Source organism: Microtus oregoni, unplaced genomic scaffold (assembly GCF_018167655.1).
Source record: "Microtus oregoni isolate MIOR12 unplaced genomic scaffold, Mior012 000002F_ref0000024, whole genome shotgun sequence".
Lineage (NCBI taxonomy): Eukaryota > Metazoa > Chordata > Mammalia > Rodentia > Cricetidae > Microtus > Microtus oregoni.
The window spans coordinates 52,139,453-52,159,711 of record NW_024543061.1 but is presented as its reverse complement, the minus strand read 5'-3'; the positions used below and the strand labels follow the sequence as shown (position 1 = coordinate 52,159,711).

Below are 20,259 nucleotides of genomic sequence, written 5' to 3'. Positions count from 1 at the left end.
AACAGACTGTTCCACCTGGTTTCTTCTCAGAGAAAAACAAGAGTCCTTGTTATTCTAGGCTGCATAGACCACATCACAGCATGTAAGAAGTACTGGGTAAGGAAATTGAAGGACTGAGTGGTCTGGAAACATTTAAAGGTTTGCCAACCGTCTCTCTAAAGACAAAACTGAAGCCGAATCTGTGGGACACACAGAGAGCAGACTCTCTGCTTGCTCTGTTGAAATATTGGCTTTCTGGGGAAGTCAACACCGTCAGTGGTGTTCTGGGAAACAACGTCATTCCACAGTAAGGAGAACTTTGTTACTGAGCTAAATGCCACTGGCACTGCCACGTTACCTCATGGGCAGCATCCCTATTACTTTCTTTCTTGCTATGGGTTCCTCATGTCCCTTTTCTACCCTGTAGGAGTGTAATTTACACACAGAAGCTGAGGGTGCTTACATGATTCAGGCCTGACCAGACAGTGCAATATAGTTGTTCTCTAGCTTGAACATGGATAAGGGTCACTTGGAGGGAATTTTATGGGACTTGCTGAAATCTATTCCCAGATTTTTCTCATCCATAGAGTCTAAAACGGGCTGGACAAGATCCCAGGTGATACTGCTTAGGCCTGTTTAGGGACCACCCCTGTCAACTAGTATAACATTTCAAACTCCAAGCCATGAGATCCCCATGTCCCTATCAGATAATTTAATTTCACTTCATTATCTGCGATTACAGGAAATAAAGATTATTGTCTTTGTTGGACAGTGCTTTTGACTGCTGGAATGAGTGTGCTAGAGAACGAGACCAACAGACTGAGAAAGATCAGAACAGAGGGAGCTGTTTGAGCTCTTGGATAGAGTAGTGCCTGCTGTAGGCATTTTCGTAGACTATGCCATTCACCCCTGGTATACCATCCATGTTATATCAACAGGATTTGTACTTCTGTTGCATATAACCAGAGCCTGAGTAAGTTATGCACTAACTACATAATTTCAGTAGAAGTAAGCTTTAAAAGATAAACAGTCAGTTAATCATTTTACAAATAAATCCCATCAAAGAGATACGGCTGATTTTCTCTAATTGAATTTTTCATATTGACCTAATTGGAATTTTAATATAATTGAACCAAAGAGAGATGAGAAAGATACTGGAAACTTCAAAACATTTTAAAATCTATTTTTGAGAGATAAAGAAGGAAGGAAATAAACCTTTATCAGTCACTGGAATTTTGATGCTGTTAAAGTGCAATGCAGTGCAAAGCAGGAAGCTGGCTCCCATCACCGTTTGTATCTGAGCAACATTTACACTCTGAACTAAAAGACCTTGTTTTGGGATATTTGTACACTATGCAAAGATATATTGATGTGATAGTTGTAATAAAAAAAGAATGGCCAATAGTTAGGCAGGAGGTATAGGCAGGACTTCCAGGCAGAAAGAGAACTCTGGGAAGAAGAAAGGTGAGATTTGCCAGTGAGAAATGGAGAGGAAGCAGGAGGGGTGGGATGGAAGAAAGGTAACAATAAGTGGAAGGAAGTAGTTTAATATAATGGGTTATATTAAGTTATAAGAGCTAGTAGGACAAGCCTAAGCTAGGGAACATGTTATCATAATTAATAATAAGTCTGCATGTTGTTATGTGTGAGCTGGAAGCCCAAAGAAAAATCTGACTACAAAACCTAATTCTACAAACAAACATGTGTGGCTTAAGGGGTAAAACATCATAACATTTTAACAGTTGATTTTAAATTTGAACCAGAGCCCCAAGAATGGTCTGAGGACTTCCATGTGAACTCATTTGCCTGAGCACAAAACCCTAGTCAGCACTAATAAATCTAACTAAATGTAAGCCATAATAAGTTCATTTGAAACAATATCTTTTTGAGGCAGTAAGTCATTGGCAGCCATCCCAAAGCCATAAAATTAAGGAAATAAAAATTATAATAAGACACAAAATGATAGGCAATAACTTTACAAGTGTCAGATTCTAAGAAGTGGGCCCATTTAAAAATTTTGCTATTATTAACACAGATACTATCCAGTGTGATGTTAAAGAAGCCTTGTCATGGTCACTAGAGAAGATTAATGAGTAAGGCCAATGTACTACATTTGTGATTATCTGACTCCAATATTAGCATGTATCATTAAATTTGACCAAGAAGCATTAGTGTAGGACATGTGTGAACATCAAAACAAATGACCATTACATACAATGGTTTACACTGATTCTAAACATTGTCACCACACCATGTTTTCTACTTGGATTAAAATAAAATGCCTAGAAATGCAGGAATTTTGTTTTATTTTTCTCACCGTATCTAAATATACACAAGGGCTGTAACCAAAGGCATTACATTGACTGATTGCTTAATTTGTTTTCAATTTTCATTTAAAGTCAATTTCCAGTCTGTTTAATTATATATATTAAAGCAACAGAGTCACCTCTTGCTCCAAATGAGCAAAAGTCTAAATTTACTCCCTAGGCTACTAAATAACATGATTGAAAATATTATCCTATGATGGTAGCAAGTGCCCTAGTTTTCCAGGAAATGAGATGCACATGGTTTGGCTGTTATCACTGCCATCTAGACAGATACTGCTGCTGATTTTCTAAGAAAAAAAAATCATGACTACAAATGCCCATGGGTAACTATTGCAAAAATACGAAAAAAATCAAGTATGGTGCCATTTTTGTTTGCAAAGTGGTAGTAGGGTAGCTTCAGTCTTCTCTGAACTATGTAACAAGACATGTTTCAGTTAGATGGGAAGTCAAATTTTAGGTAGGAGAAGATTGGATAAAAGACAGGGATGTACGAAATCTTACTTAGAAAATATGGGCATAAATTTCCCTCCTGGTCCACTAAAAGTTTTGATTGTTTGAGGGCTCATCTGCTCAGAAGCTGGCTCACAAGGAAAAGCTGCTGAGATCTTTATTCTAGGCAAGACAAATGGAACTTCTCCTCTGGTGTCAGTAATGAACACAAGCCGTGGTGCACAGATTATATGCTGACTGGATTAATTGGTAAGGAAAGAACCCATAATGCGGGTCTTGAATGGCATGTGCTCACATGATGTTTGGAAACATCATGGTCACTTTGCAACTGTGAAAAGATGAAAGTAAAGAAGGAAGCTCATATACTGAGCATCTACCATCCAATACAAAGGATCTTAGTCATGGCCATGAAGTTTTGCAAAACTCATCTGTTTTAACAGCTCCCAGAACTGTAGAAATTTACTTCCCAGAACCAATGTACATTGTTTTTCTACATTTTTTTCCCTTTTCACCTCCACATTGCATTCAGCAACACCAAGTACTATGGACTACTCTGGATACAGGGCACAGATTCTCCTTGCGTCATCTGAGAAGCCCCCACTCTGCCATTGAACCTTGTCTTTCCTCGGTGTTCCTGCCGCTGTTGCTGTCTGCCTGTTTATGGCACTGATAATTTTTCGGATAAATCTTTTAACCAAAAGGACAGTTAAGCTCAGTTTTTTGAACTCCAGACTTCAGAATTTTCAAAGGCGGTAGGATGGTGCGTTTTATCAGGCTGGGCGGATGGAAAAGACTATTCGGTAGATGGCATAATTAGGTCACCCCAATCCACCCTTGCTTTTGTCTGCAACTTTGAACATGAAATGATAAATATTTTTTTTTGTGATAAAAAACTCTTCAAAGACAGTTTACTAACTACAGAGCAACATTCAAAGAAGTCAATGTTTCTGACTTTGGGGTTTGGTATATGCTGACCCTTCATCAATAATAGGCAAGTCAACAAGGACATCAATGTTTGCACAAATAGCTGGGAACTCCAGAATAAAATGGAAGTGCAAATTCTCACATCATTAAAAATGCTTGTCTGCTTCCTGAGCCTTTTGAGAAAAATGGACAACAAAATACTAGATTTGGAAAAGCAGGCTTGCCCACTACTTCTGATTTACTTGTTCCCATTAGTTCTGCATTCCGTACAGGATGCAAGTACTTGGGAGAAAACTGTTCTACTCTTAGGAAAGAGTAACTCCTTAAGGAATTTGAATTTTAACAGCAAAATGAGGTGCTGCCAAACCAAAAACAACAAAATCAAAAAGAGAAAGGATTAAAAAAAATTTTTCTATCCAAAGGAAAATGTTGTCATGCTAAGGACACTCTTTCTGTTGAAATTTTATTTATTTATTTCTAGAGCTCACTCCATCCACCAAGGTGGTTGACATCATAACTGTAAAATTTCTTGCAATATTATTCTGACTTAGAGTTCTAATAGGATAAGCTAATTAACAAAAGGCTTTGTTATTGAAATGCCATTTGTTCATTAAAATTCATTTGGTCTGACTATTTTATAGGAGAGGGGGTTGTCTAGAAATAAATGCACAGGAATGTAGAGGTGACTACACAAGGAAAGAGCCAAGTTTACCTTTTGATTAGAACTGGAGAAGGTGGGAGCAACTAAGCATTCCACAAGACTTTTGTATTAGTTACTTTTTTGTTGCTATGATACTCTACCATGACTAAGGCAACATACATAAGGAAGGGTTTATTTGGTCTTATATTCCCAGAGGGTTGAGTCCATAATGGCAGGGGTGCATGACAGCAATCAGTTGACATGTTGGCTGGTGCAAGAAGCTGACAGCTCACATCCTTATAAAATACAAGAGTATTTTAAGCCCAAAGTCTTTTCTCAAAGACATTCTTTCTCCATCAGGGCTGCACTACAAACTACAGACTTCCCACAAACAGTGCAAGAAACTAGGAACCAAGTATTCAAATGCTGGAGACTATGAGTGACATTTCTCATTCAAACCTCCACAGATTCTGAAGTATCTCAATATGTTTTAAAACTTGGGCCCATTTTTAAACAGTTGGCAGCTTAAGGAGACCAGGAGAGAATTTCAAGACTTCTACATTATAATAAAAACACTCATTAATGCAGATTCAACTTCTTCACAACCTGTAATTACAGCAATCATCCTTTCTTAATGTTCTCTAAGAAGCAAGGCTTGTACATTGTATCGTCAGGAATTTTCTCTTCACAAGCAATAGATCCTACAAAAAAAGACTCAGAACTTCTCCCCCCTACAAAGTCCTTGCAATACTAACAACTCTAAGCTTAATCACAATACCAACTCTGCTTGTAGACTGAATTCCTTGGAATCACTGCAAGAGCTCAAAACTTTATGAAGGCTAGAACAGACTTTCATGGTCTCTAAGTGTGTGAGCTCAGGGTTGAGAGGATTTCAGTATGCAGGTAACAAACTGATCTCAGAGCTAAGCCTTATAAAGGGCTACACAACTATAAAGAAACCTATGGTGTTTAATGAGCTTAGGCACTACATCTTGAACCAGTAAGATAGTTCAGCAGGTAAATGTGCTTAGCCTGAGGATCTGAGTTTGATCTCCGGGACCATCATGGTAGAGGGAGAGAACCACCTCCTGAAAGTGGCATATGTACCATGTCACATACGCATGTATGCACACATACATGCACACACAGGCCCACAATAATAACAGCAACTATAAGAAAAAATGTTAAATTAAAAATAGATTGACAGTAATTCTTTTAGTCTACCTTTGGCCTTGCTACAATGCCTTATAGTCACCCGAAATGCTTACCCGGTCATTTAAAAGTGACCCGTAACACATTGGAGTCACAATTCTCTACAGCTGCGAATATTTTGGGACTTGAGCTCCACATCTCCTTTATTTAGGGGACTGGTCTGAGGATTTTCTCTGAAGAGGCTCTGCTAGTCTCTTCCTACCCCACTTCCTGCCTTCCCTCCCATGGTGGCTATGAGGTCTAATCTTTTCAACTTTACCACATCTAAAATTAGCTAAAACTCAAGCAGGTAGGCATGACTGTGAGGGATTCCTTTTGGACCCTTTGTGGTGAGAAGACCCACTCTAAATAAGGGTCACACCTTTTTACCTGATTACCCTCATTCTTGCTGACAGGTTCAATTATAATAACTATAAAGCTGCTGCTTAGGCATTAGTAGAAACTCCTTCATTGGGATTCCAATGTTGACTAAAGCCAAGCCTCTTGTAGGATTGTTTGGGATACCAGCAGCAGATGGGACTGCTGAAACATCCAGCCTTGTGAACCAAAGAGCTACTGAATTCTTCACCTGTCTATCATATGAGATAGTCAATGTTGGACTGCTGAAACTACAGTCAGCAAGACACTCTAACAAATTCCATATAAATGTGTATGTAATACATATATGTACATATTATGCATACATTTGTATATACATATGATCACATATACATAAATATGTATATATAGTTTGTTTCTTTAGAGAATCCCAACTGATATAGTAGCTATATGTCCCTTCCTCTATATATATTTGATTATTTATACTCTTACAGTTTTGGTTGTAAGCCTAGCATTTAATGGCAGAGCCATCTCCCCAGCTTTATTTATAATCTCAATGAAGTTCCTCCCTGAATGTTAAAGTTCTTTACTTTAAGGCATATGCATGACTTTTACTTATATTGTCCAATGTTTTGTCTAATGATTTCCCTCCTTCCTCAAGGTTTGATCCTGGTCTTCAGACCCTACTTTCTAGTAAGCGTCATTCCATTCCCAAAGGATGTTTTGTGTGATGTATCCACTCCTTCTCTTAAACAGGCTGCTTCAGCTCTTTATTATTACTCTATTTAACATATATATTGAGGATTTACTGTATTACTGGTTTTTGGACCCTGTTTTAGTTACCAGAGACTAATCTAGTACAATAGGTAAAAACAACAACGAAACAAAATAAACATCAACAACAATAGAAAGCTTCCCTACTTTTTGACAGTAAAATCAGTTTTTCTCATCTGTACCCTTATAATATTTTGGGCAAAAACTGTCTTGTGTTTCCTCCCTGCATATTCCCACTGGCCACTTTTTAATCCCTGCACATGCACAGCAATTCGAATGTTCCCTAATCAGGGCATCCTGCTTTTAATCTCTTCAGGGCCTTTTCGTGGCTCTTAAAACTCCCAGATGGCCATGCATAATTTGTCAGGACACCCATAAAGTGTCTTTGTCTTTGTGACTTTATCTCAGTCTTATCAAGCTTCCAGCCCACACTGTCTTATATACAGATACACAAAGTCCTATACCTCTTATGCTCACAAAGTTACTGTTCGGTGGTCATTACCCATCTGATGAGATTCTCCCCTTTATAAACCCTTAAAGATCCTTCATAGCACTTAACAGAAATTATCCTTATTAAAACCTGTCACTTGATTATCTCTTGGACTAATGTGTAAGTTTCATGAGATTACCACCTCCTTTCACTTTGGAATCTCAGTATCTAGGAGGGATGAGTGGATAAAATAACTGCCTTCATCAGCAAGTTTTCTGAAGTCAAACTTAGATGTTTGGAGCAGAGCAGTGGCAACCAGAGGCTGGGGAGAGTAGGAGGTGGTGAGGTGTGGCACTGGTGATCAGTGACTATAGAGTTCTGATGGACTCTTGTGTACAAAACAGTGATGATAGCTAAAAATGATATATCTGCCAAAAGCTAGGAGAAAATATTATCTTCTATCTAAATATCACCAGGTCTGTCAGAATATTCCATACTGCACCTGTGAAAATGTATTACCTATCTTCTTCATCTTTCTCTGTGCTTTCCCACACTCTTTCTTATTTGATCTGCTGTATCCAGATAAACAGACAAGTTACAGCATAAATGGTGAGGTCAGAAGGACATGAGTTCAAGTCTCGGCATGGCTACTCTCAACAAGTTCTTTGTTTTCTTTGATCCTCATTTAAAAAACAAACAAAACACCTTTATGACATTAAAGTGATAAATGTTAAAGAAAAAAATAATGTAACTTGATTTAAACTTCATACACTATCTCTATCAAAACAGCATTTTATTTCATATATACATATATTTCCCACATTTTCATATACCAGTTAGAAAAGATGGGAATAAAAACTACTTCATAAGATAGCAAAAGATCCACAATTGCTTTTGCAAGACCCATCTGTTTTCTCTGCATCCAGTGTCACTCTATCTATAGAGTGAACATTTGCAGTTGAAATGCCCTTGACATTTTCTTGTAGAAAGAACAGGAATTAAATGTGGAGCACCCAATTGCTAGGTAGAGGAGAGGTGAACACAATTAGCACAGTGTAGAGTCGGAAGAACATGAGCCATGTGCAAACCACAGCCAAGGAGAGAACTCACTTTCAGGGAGAGCTGACTACCTCCTCACTACCCTTTCTCCACCGGCAAATTTAGCTATGGCTCAAAATAGAAAGAGTGTGGGCTGGGAAATAACTCTCTAAGTCCAAACACTGGCCCCTTCACCTCCAGACAATCTGGCCAAAAGCAATTAGACTACATGGAGTTTGAGTTTCCTGAGCTTAAATGTTTTGATAATTAAGTAATATGACATGTATATGGAAACAGCATGGCATCCCAAAAGCAGTAATTACTTAGCGATAAATTTATATAAGAATATCTTGTGATAATAAAAGCTATATACAGCAAGCCGACAGCTAACATCAAATTAAACGGAGAGAAACTCAAAGCCATCCCACTTAACTCAGGAACACGACAAGGCTGTCCACTTTCGCCATACCTCTTCAATATAGTGCTTGAAGTTCTAGCAATAGCAATAAGACAACATAATGGAATCAAGGGGATTCGAATTGGAAAGGAAGAAGTTAAACTTTCGTTATTTGCAGATGATATGATAGTGTACATAAGCGACCCCCAAAACTCCACCAAAGAACTTTTACAGCTGATAAACAGCTTTAGTAATGTGGCAGGATACAAGATCAACTCCAAAAAATCAGTCGCCCTCTTATACACAAAGGATATGGAAGCAGAGAGGGAAATCAGAGAAGCTTCACCATTCACAAAAGCCAAAAACAGCATAAAATATCTTGGGGTAAATCTAACCAAGGAAGTGAAAGATCTATTTGACAAGAACTTTAAGGCACTGAAGAAAGAAATTGAAGAGGATACCAAAAAATGGATGGACCTCCCTTGCTCTTGGATTGGGAGGATCAACATAGTAAAAATGGCAATTCTACCAAAGGCAATTTATCGATTCAATGCAATCCCCATCAAGATCCCATCAAAATTCTTCACAGATCTGGAGAGGACAATAATCAACTTTATATGGAAAAACAAAAAACCCAGGATAGCCAAAACAATCCTATACAATAAAGGATCTTCTGGAGGCATTACCATCCCTGACTTCAAACTCTATTACAGAGCTACAGTAATGAAAACAGTGTGGTACTGGCATAAAAACAGAGAAGTTGACCAATGGAATCGTATAGAAGACCCGGATTTTATCCCACAAACCTATGAACACCTCATTTTTGATAAAAGAGCTAAAAGGATACAATGGAAGAAAGAAAGCATCTTCAACAAATGGTGCTGGCACAACTGGATGTCATCCTGTAGAAGAATGAAAATAGACCCTTATCTATCACTGTGCACAAAACTCAAGTCCAAATGGATTAAAGACCTCAATATCAGCCCGAACACACTGAACCTGATAGAAGAGAAAGTGGGAAGTACCCTACAGGAGATGGGCACAGGAGATCGCTTCCTATGTATAAATCCAGAAGCACAGACATTAAGGGCAACATTGAAAAAATGGGACCTACTTAAACTGAGAAGCTTCTGTAAAGCAAAGGACATAGTCACTAAGACACAAAGGCAACCTACTGACTGGGAGAAGATCTTCACCAACCCCACAACAGACAAAGGTCTGATCTCCAAAATATATAGAGAACTCAAGAAACTAGACTTTAAAATGCTAATTAACCCAATTAAAAAAATGGGGCACTGAACTGAACAGAGAATTCTCAGCAGAGGAAGTTCAAATGGCCAAAAGACACTTAAAGTCATGCTCAACTTCCTTAGTAATCAGGGAAATGCAAATCAAAACAACTTTGAGATATCATCTTACACCTGTCAGAATGGCTAAAGTCAAAAACACCAAGGATAACCTTTGCTGGAGAGGCTGTGGAGGAACGGGTACCCTCATCCATTGCTGGTGGGAATGCAATCTTGTGCAACCACTGTGGAAGTCAGTGTTTTGGTTTCTCAGAAAATTCGGGATCAACTTACCCCTGGACCCAGCAATACCACTCCTGGGAATATACCCAAGAGATGCTCTATCATATGACAAAAGCATTTGTTCAACTATGTTCATAGCAGTATTATTTGTAATAGCCAGAACCTGGAAACAACCTAGATGCCCTTCAATGGAAGAATGGATGAAGAAAGTATGGAATATATACACGCTAGAGTACTACGCTGCGGTAAAATACAATGACTTCTCGAATTTTGCATGCAAATGGATGGAAATAGAAAACACTATCCTGAGTGAGGTGTCCCAGACCCAAAAAGATGAACATGGGATGTACTCGCTCATAATTGGTTTCTAGCCATAAATAAGGGCCACGGAGTCTACAATAGGTGAACCTAAAGAAGCTAAGTAAGAAGGGGAACCCAAGGAAAAACATATAGTTATCCTCTTGGCTAAGGGAAGTAGACCAAATTGCCGGGTAGAAAATTAGGATCTTGGGGGTGGGGTGGGATGGGGCTAAGGGGGGATGGGGAGAGAAAAGGTAGAAGGGAAGGAGGGGGGACTTGGGGAATCAGGAGAATTGGGATAAAGGAAAGGTGGAGCACGGAACCACAATTCTTAGTTAAGGGAGCCACTTTAGGGTGGGCAAGAGATTTGACCCTAGAGGGGCTCCCAAGTGCCCAAGATGAGGTTCCCAGTTAGTTCCTTGGGCAGCTGAGGATTGGGAACCTGAAATGACCCTATCCTAGAGCAATACTGACGAATATCTTGCATATCATCATAGAACCTTCATCTGGTGATGGATAGAGATAGAGACAGAGACCCACACATGAGCACTGGACTGAACTCCCAAGGTCCCAATGAGGAGCAGAAGGAGGGAGAACATGAGCAAAGAAGTCGGGACCACGAGGCGTGCACCCACCCACTGAGACAGTGGAGCTGATCTATTGGGAGCTCACCAAGGCCAGCTGGACTGTGATTGAAAAAGCATGGGATAAAACTGGACTCTCTGAACATGGCGAACAATGAGGGTTGATGAGACGCCAAGGACAATGGCACGGGGTTTTGATCCTACTTAATGTGCTGGCTTTGTGGAAGCTTAGCCAGTTTGGATGTTCACCTTCCTAGATATGGACGGAGGGGGGAGGACCTAGGACTTACCACAGGGCAGGGAACCCGGACTGCTCTGTGGACTGGAGAGGGAGGGGGAGAGGAGTGGGGGGAGGGGGAGAAGGGTGGGAGGAGGGGGAGAAGAGTGGGAGGAGGGGGAGAAGGGTGGGAGGAGGGGGAGGGAAATGGGAGGCTGGGAGGAGGTGGAAACTTGTTTTTTGTTTATGTTTTTTTTTTCTTCTTTTCTTAATAAAAAATAATTTAAAAAAAAAGAATATCTTGTGGTGATTAGATCATTCCATGTAATCGACGTTCCTAATTCCATTCTCTTTCTTTACATCCATTTCTTACAGTCAAATGGCACCAGCTTTACAGGTAAAAGCAGCTTCATACTGTACATGTCTAAACACTTAGTAACTCTCTTGCTTTCTCTAAATACCTTCCAACATGATTTTCTGGACCCAGAGAACCTTATAACACACAAGATGAGAAGGATGCATTCAAATCTTAGCATAGTGACCAAGGGGAATATTTCTGAACATCACAGTTTGAAACTCTGAAATGGAGACTGCAAGGTTATCTCCTAGGCTTACCAAGAAAATGAATGAAGGGAGCACATTATCTTATACCCAGTGACTGCGTCTCATTGTTTAAAATTATTAAAGATAATGGATGTCATCGTGCCTCCCCTTCACACCTTCTTACCCTTCACAGCAACTGTTGAAACACAGCTCCTGACATTGTCCATCAGCCCTTTCCTTTTGTGCACTCTCTGACACTGGTCTGGGAAACTCACCACTGTTTCATGCCCCTTAACTTCTGTCTCTGATCTTTAGGCTTGCTTTTTGCTGCTTTTATTCTTTATCTTTTATTGCCACAGCAATGGTTATCTAATATAAATTCTCTGGATATTTATGTCTTGCTCTATCTCCTTCTACTGCAATGTGAACTGGTGAGAACTAAGACTGTGTTTGTACTGTAATATTCATCCTGTGCCCAGGAACAGCAGCAGAAAAAGGTAAGTATGGAGTCTAGTCTTTCCAGTTAAAATCTTAGGGTTTCAAGCTGTCCACCAGAGACACTGTGGGATTACCTCTCTATAGATGCATAGTATTCAAGTCCCCTTACCCCAAGCCAGCTGCTTGCCTTTCATACCATCCTCCACCCCACGGTTGGAGTGGAGGCTTCTTTTTGATAAGAAGTGTTTCCCGTAGTTCCTCTGTAACTACACAAAAGGTCCAAGAATTTCTTGATGCTGCCAGGTCAGAAATGGCTTCTTCCCTCAGGTGGAATCTCTAGTCATTTTATCTATGCCATTACTCTGTCTTCTACTACTTATACCTTTAAAAATACCACCATTATCTATTTATTTCTAATCCTCTACACAAGGTAAAATGTGATATGAAACCTAGGGAAGATTCTATCTCAGGAAAGAATTATCAGGATTAATATAGAAAGACATGAATCCTTAGGAGAAAAAAAATACCTTTTTATACCCTTGAATATTTTTTCTTGTGTTGTCTTCTTAATCTGACCTGCTTTAAATATGACAAACTATGCAAGCAAGAACAATAGAAGTCAGTCCTCATATCTCCAACACTAAATCTTTTCTAACCAGCTCAAGCATTTGCTTTATGTTTTCATACTGAAGACAACTTGCAAATTGCTTTTCACACACTCAACTGGGATGAGGCAGATTCTCTGCCAGGTTAGGAGAGAAGAATGTCAATCAGTAAGAGTCTCCCATCAGAGACAAGAAGGCCTTCTGTTTTGTATTTTCGGTTTGTTTCCTTCTCCTTCCTAGGTTTCTAAGCTTCTGAACTTCTAGGTTCCCTCTTCTGAAGTTAGAGGATAACCAACATAGGATCAACATTGTTTTCTAGGGACTATTTGAGATGATTCGATAGCACTGTGATGAATACTAGTTCTCAGCAAAATCTCAGGAATATAGAATAAAGAACCACTCCAAAAGGTTGAGGAGATGGTTCAGCCAGTTAAGTGCTTGAAAGCATGAGGACTTTCATTCAATGCCTGTGAACACACATAAAACTGGGCATGAAAGCTGCAACTTCGGCACTAGGAAGGCAGAGGTGAGCAGGTCCCTAGAGCTTTCTGGCAAGTTAGGCTAGTCAAAACTGTGGTCACTCTCAGTGAAGTCTAATCTCCTCAAGTGTCCTTATCTCAAAAGGTAAGATGAAAAGCAACATAGGAGGACACTTGACGTTGACCTCTGTATCATGTGCACTTCCATAGACATATGCAAACACACACACGTATACCACCACAACCACCACGACCACAACCATCCCCCCCTCCCCCATACAGATATGTCAAAGGAATTTTGGCGCATGTTAGTTTATTAAAAACTTAGAGATAGTTTAGGTTATGGTGGGGCCATTCTTCCTTCTTTCCCTCCGGTGCTTTCATATTCATTTTGGACAGAAGAAACCATTGCTTTCCCATCTGTCACAGATTGTCTCAACATCCTGTGGCGTTTTCCTCCCCTCCAGTGACATTGCAATAGCAGTACATGGCTCACCTAAGGCCATGACTGAATCACTTCAGATCTGCAGATTTTGTACACAGAGGTGTTGTCTCCTGGGACTAGCTGCACCATTATTATTGGGAAGTCAGTGAATGTCCGTGAGGCTAATTTCCTCACCAGTAAGATGGAGTAAACGTAACTGTAAGTATGAGAGTACTTTAAAGGAGCAGTAATTGATTAAGGTGAGGAATTTATCTGTGTCTTCCCTGTCATCCCATTCTAATAGAATAAGCTATGGTTTATCATTTCAGCTTATTTTGCTTGTTACTTCCAAATATCTGCATTTGCAGATCACATGAACTGCCTCCCCTCCCCCACTCAGATTAGCTAGACTGATGTGCCCTCTTGTGAAACTACACCAAAAAAGTGACTTATAGTAAGAATAATACTCCCCGACAAAGAGACCATATGTAAAACAATATTATTTCTGAAGCATATGTAACCCAGTAATGAATAGGAAAATGAGCTCTCTAATTGCGTATCTCAGAGAACAGTTTAAATAGCTAGAACTTCAGGCCCAGTACAAAATACCAGAGGATACAGAAATGATATATTTGCGTGAGAGGTGTTTAGGAATCTTTACTATCAGTTAAGCAAGAAGTTATTCACTGTGCCTAGATCTTGTCCCAGACTGTGTGAAGTTTTTCAGAATGCCATTAAGGTGCATGCAATTGTGCTGTCGATGTCCATTTCTACCTGTGTATTGAACTTGGGAATACTTTAGAAAGGGCATTGTCTATCTTAAAAACATGGTACTCCTCCAAACTAAGGGAAGAGTAATCTTTAAATCACTTACATGTACATTCAGATATTGTGATAAGTTTGGAAAATGAAAAAACAAGGTGTTTATTTGACTCAGACTATTAGTCTAGGTTTGCTGGAAAATAAAATAAACACATATGTATATCTCTTATAAAAATACTTTAGCAGGTACAAGAGGTTTGTGATGTCCTGGAAGGATCTTCCATGTTATAACTTTGGAGTAACATGAGAGGTCTTTATATCATTTTTCTACTATTATCTTCTATTTCTTCTGTCTCATAATTCATAGGACTTTCAAGAAGCATTTCCTTCTTGCTATACTATATGAAACAATCAGAATACAGATCTGAGGAACATGCTTTCTAATAAGAGCTTCATGTATTAGTAGAAATTTACATACAAGTCTCACTGAGCTTAACATATGTGTGGGGTCTGCAGAAATGACTCAGAAGTTAAGATCAAGGATGCTCTTGCAGATATTCTAAGTTCAGTTTCCAGCACCTGCATTAGTCAGCACACAGTCTTCTGGATGTAACTCCAGGGGATTCAATGCCCTCTTACAGACTCTAAGGGCACCTGAATTTACAGGTACATATACTTAAATACACACACACACACACACACACACACACACACATAATTAAAAATAATGCCTCTATTGTTGGAGTTTCCTTTTCTACAATAGTGGGGCATAATCTGTGAGAATGGTGTCAATACCTTTGCAAGGTAAGGTCAGAAAAGACACCAATAAACAGCCTAAAGAAGAAAAAAAAGACATAGGCATTGGGCTTAGGGACAGAGATGAAAAGAATAGCAAATATGAAGTTTTGGTGAGATATATGAAGCAGGGAGGGTAGACAGGATGGAAGGAAAAAAGAGGGGAGGGAAGGAGAGAGAAACGGATGTAAGTGTTGAAGAACTGGGTGTAAGTATGCAACAGATCAAGTGAAGCAATGTATTCATTATGAATATAACTCTATGAATATAACTATCATCAGCCAGTGAATGTGACACATAATATTCAATCCAATACAGCTGGTGAACAAGGTCATACATAAAGCCTAAACTATAGGGACATAGATAAGGACAGTTAGCCAAGGAACAGCAGTACAGAGGTTCCCACCACTATCTTCAGGGAATACCTATAACTGCAGACATCACTAACCATATATTCACATATATTTTGTTTACTTTCTTACACACATTAAGGTGATGATTCATTTTAATCATCGTAATAAAGTATTCCCTAAATCAGTTCAGCCTGTGGTCATGCCCGTCGGGAGTATCATCTCGATTACACTAATTGAGATAGGAAGACTTCCCCACCATGAGTGGCATCATTCCCTCAGTAGGCAACCCTGACATTTGTAGGCCAGAAATGGTGGTACACACCTTTGGTTCTGTAACTCGTAAAAGGGAGAGGAAGGCAGATCTCTGTAAGTTCAGGACCAGCATGGTTTACAAAGTGAGACTGTGTCTCAAATTTTAAAATTATCTAAAATATAACTAATAGTAATTATAAAATTATAACATACTCTAATACAGGTACACTAGTATAAACTCCCTATTCTCAACGGTTCAAAACAAGTATTATGTTTTTATATTTCCTTTTCCTTTTTGCTTTCTTTTTTCTTCCTCTTGAGACAAGCTCTTTTGTTGTCTAAGATGGTCTCAAACTTGTTATGTAGTTGAAAATAAACTAAAACTTCTGACCCTTCCATTTTCAACTCCTAGTATGGTAGTCTATATTAGCAATTTTTATATAGTAATTATAGTAAATTCTTAGTGAGGCTGTTATCAGAGAAGTTAAGCCAGATAAAGCAAACTACAGATAAAATAGGTATTACCATATAGCATTTTAATAAAATAGGAATTGTAGCAAGGGTTAATTATGAAAGAAATGATGATAAAAGAGATTGCTTTATGTAGAAGACAAGAGAGGCAGAAATCATAATTTGTGAACTGTGATATGAAAGTTACTGACATAGCATGTGAAATGATAGGACCTCTGCAAAGGCCACAAGGCCTGCAAGGCTTAGTATGTTAGAGTGGTACTTCTTAGACCACAGTGTTTGCAGTAATCCCTCTTGGACTAGTGTTTCCACAAAGTTCCTCACCTGGCCTGTTTCACAATGACTCATGACTCATAACTCTGGAATCAAGGGTCACACAGACAGTAGGGAACAATTCTGAGGGCTCAGTGTTCAACAAATCTTCCAAAATGGTGAACTTGCTGGGCGATGTGTAGTAGGGAGACCACTTGCATGTTTTTGGCTGTTCAACCCCGAAATAATCACACAGAAACTGTATTAATAAAATCACTAATTGGCCCATTAGTTATAGCTTCTTATTGGCTAGTCCTTACATAATAATTTAACCCATCTCCATTAATCTGTGTATCGCCACATGATTGTGGCTTACCAGGAAATGTCTTGGCATCTGTCTCTGGTGGCTACATGGCTTCTCTCTGGCTCCATCCTTCTTTTTCCCAGCATTTGTTCTAGCTTTCCTTGCCTTCCTAAGTTCTGCTACAGGTCCAAAGCAGTTTCTTTATTAGTGAATGGTACAGAGGGAAATCCCACAACACAGTGGTGGCACACGTCTTTAATCCCAGCACTTGGGAGGTTGAGGCAGGCAGATCTCCATGAGTTTGAGGCCAGTCTGGTTCACAGAATGAGTTCCTGGATAGCCAAGTCTACACAGGGAAAAACCTGTCTCAAAGAAAAAAAACCCAAAATAACAAAAAATGAATGAATGAATGAATGAATAAAATGGCTCAATGGGAGACCATATCTTTCAAAAGATGGACAGCAGGTGCTAAGGGCACCTTACATTGACCTCTGCACAGTGACATATGTGAGAAGAATGGAAAGATTATCTCTACCAGTATATGTGTGCACACAAGTGTATAAAACACACAGAATACATGATGTTAAGTGATGTGTGGTTCTACTTCAACAAGACAAATGGCTATAAGATGAGAAGTAGACAAAAGGATGCAGTTGCACAAAGAAAAGGCCATGGGAAGACACAGCAAGGAACTGATCATCTGCATGCTCCAAAGTGAACCCTGACATAGTTCCCAAATGCCTCTGAATCTTGAATATTTGTTCTCCAGAGCCCCAAATCAGTAAACTTCTCCTGTGTGTCAACCAGTTGTTGGCAGGCTTCTGTGACAATGCTTGCAAATATAGACACTGAGTTATACAGATCTCGTTTAACAATGGACTCCTTCATGTTCACTCAGCTTGGCAGAGGAGGGAAGGGAGAATTCTGGACAAAGACTGGTGGCTTATAGTAGTCATTTATTTTAACAATATGAGGGGCATGATGGAATATTCTGAACTATTCATCCATAGGTCCTGTCTAGAGGGCTTCTGGCCATCAGAATTTGCAATACTTTCCATATGATTTGCATGTGCACACAGAGATGAGAATTGTTGAGCTGCATTATATATCTTTTTAAAGGTACACATGTATATTATGCACAGTATGAGTGTGTAAAGTGTATATGTGCATATGTGTGTGTGCAAGCATGAAGGCCACAGGTAGATGTTGGAAGTCTTTCTCTACCTCCACTCACCTTATTTTTTGAAGCAGGGTATTTCATTGAGCCTAGAATTCAATGTTTATGTTATAGTAGTTGGCCAGAAGCACCTAGGGATCCACCTGTCTACTCCTCCCACCAGTGTTGGGGCTACAAGTATATTTCACCGTGTCTGGCTTATACATGGTGACTCGTGTCCTTATGATTACACCACAGGTACTTAATCTACTGAGTGACCTCTCAGGCCCTGTTACATTTTTTTTAAACAAGGCTTCCAAGGGTGTTAAAGACAGCTACAGTAGATAATATATGTATAAATAAATGTAGAAAATATAACTTGGTTTGTATCCTTTCCCAGACATAGCAGATAATAAACAGGAAGTAATGTTTTCCTCCACTTCAATCCTCATAATGTTCACACTTGAATATACCTGCTTTCCCTTGCATGAGAAGCCAAGCAGCTGTACAAGGGATAACACATCCTGCATATGCCCTTAGTACCAGGCCCTTGGTAATTGCCTATTTAAATGAAAAAAGTAAATGCTAATACATATGCATTACTGAAAGGCACGCTCCAATCTTCCTTGCCAACCTGCACATTTCTATAATAAGCCATTTGTTCAGAGCTCAATTATTTTGTTATATTTGATTAAACAAAATCAGCAGCAGAAATTCTATTGGGGTAAATTGACATCTTTTCTCAAGAAAATCAACCCCTTTACTGGGCATGCTTTTAATAGTGAGTTTTCTCAGTATCAATGACCATATTTGAGCATGATTTTTGGGAACTGCTCTTAAGATTGACAGCAACCTTCCAGACTGCTTTTACAAAACAGTTGCCATGTCAACAGTTCAAAAATTACTCAGCCTAAGAGATGGCTCTGTGATATTCATAAGACTTGGCAGGTAGGAATTAACTATTAAAGCCTTGTAATTAGTTCCTTAATCCAGAGCTTGGAAGTGATAATAGTTTAATGCCATGGCTATGTCAATAACATTTAGGCATTATGATTCATTCAAAAAGTGGACTTGCTAATTCTATTACCGAGTCCATGAAAACAGGATGAAATGAGTATGGATGTAGGTCAGATAAATAAACTTCCTGATTATCATAATGGGGCATGGTTTATCTAACGAAGATATTGTTATCACCCCTTCTAGTATTACCATAATCACTATGAAAGTTTGAATGAGAAATGTTCCCATGCTACATGTTTCATAGTTACTGGAGAACAGTTGGTTTCCTGTCCGTGGCACTGTTTGAGCTGGTTGGGAACTTTTTAAGAGGTTCAGCTTTGATAGAGGAAATACATCATGGGTTGGGGCAGGTTCTAAGGGTTAATATGCTAGCACTACCTACTTTCTGATCTCCTCCTCCTCTTTTACCATCCTCCCTGTGTGGATTAAATGTGATTAGCCACCTTCCTTTTCTGTCACCATGCCACTCCTTCCTGCCTTGAGGGACTCTCCTGCTGGAAGCATAATTAAAAATAAACCCTTTAGAAGCTACCGTTGGCTGTGCCATTTTGTCACAGCAGAAAAAGGACAGTATAGCCACTATCACTTTCACCGTCACCACTGTGTTTTCTTCACCTTCATCATCATCATTACTACCATCTTCATTTTGCTCTCCCCACCCCAATTCTGGCCTACACACCTGTCCTGCAGGTTTGTCCTATAGCAGAAAGCCCTGTTATAGGTCTAGAGGCTCTTCTTTCATTCCCTTTCTTTTAAGGTGTGTGTGTGTGTGTGTGTGTGTGTGTGTAGAGTGTAGTATATAATCTTGGGTGTATTTGTTTGTGCACGTGTATATGTGCATGTGGACACCAGAGGTTGACTTTCTGTATTTTCTATCCCTCTCCATCTAGTTTTGTTTTTGAGATAGGATCTCTTCCTGAACTAGAAACTCACCAAGTAACTTCACTTAATGGCCACTGAAATATAGGGTTTTTTTTTTCTATAGTCACCTCCCCAAGCACTGGGATTACAAGTATTTGGCATCATGTTTAGCTTTGTTATATCCATTCTGGGCTCAGAACTTAGGTCCTCATGCTCGTCTGATTAGGTACACTCCTTAATTTCCTTCAACACTGGCCAATATCCATGTCCTTCCATCCCCCCAATGGATTGTTTATTCTCTAGCTTTACCCTAGCCCTGTCAGTTCCAGGGCCACTTCTGCAAGGAGGACAGTCTTCACTTCCTATTTGTGATAATTTCCTTATATGGGCATTCACTACTTATTATTTATCATGGGTGTCATCTG

The 20,259-nt window shown here is 39.3% G+C and overlaps 1 protein-coding gene across 7 annotated transcripts in view; it reads right to left on the bottom strand.

The window, feature by feature from the left end:
- The window catches only part of Grm7 (glutamate metabotropic receptor 7), a 902,923-nt gene that overhangs the window by 180,004 nt on the left and 702,660 nt on the right, over nt 1-20,259 (bottom strand). The gene's annotated exons all lie outside the window — the stretch shown is intronic.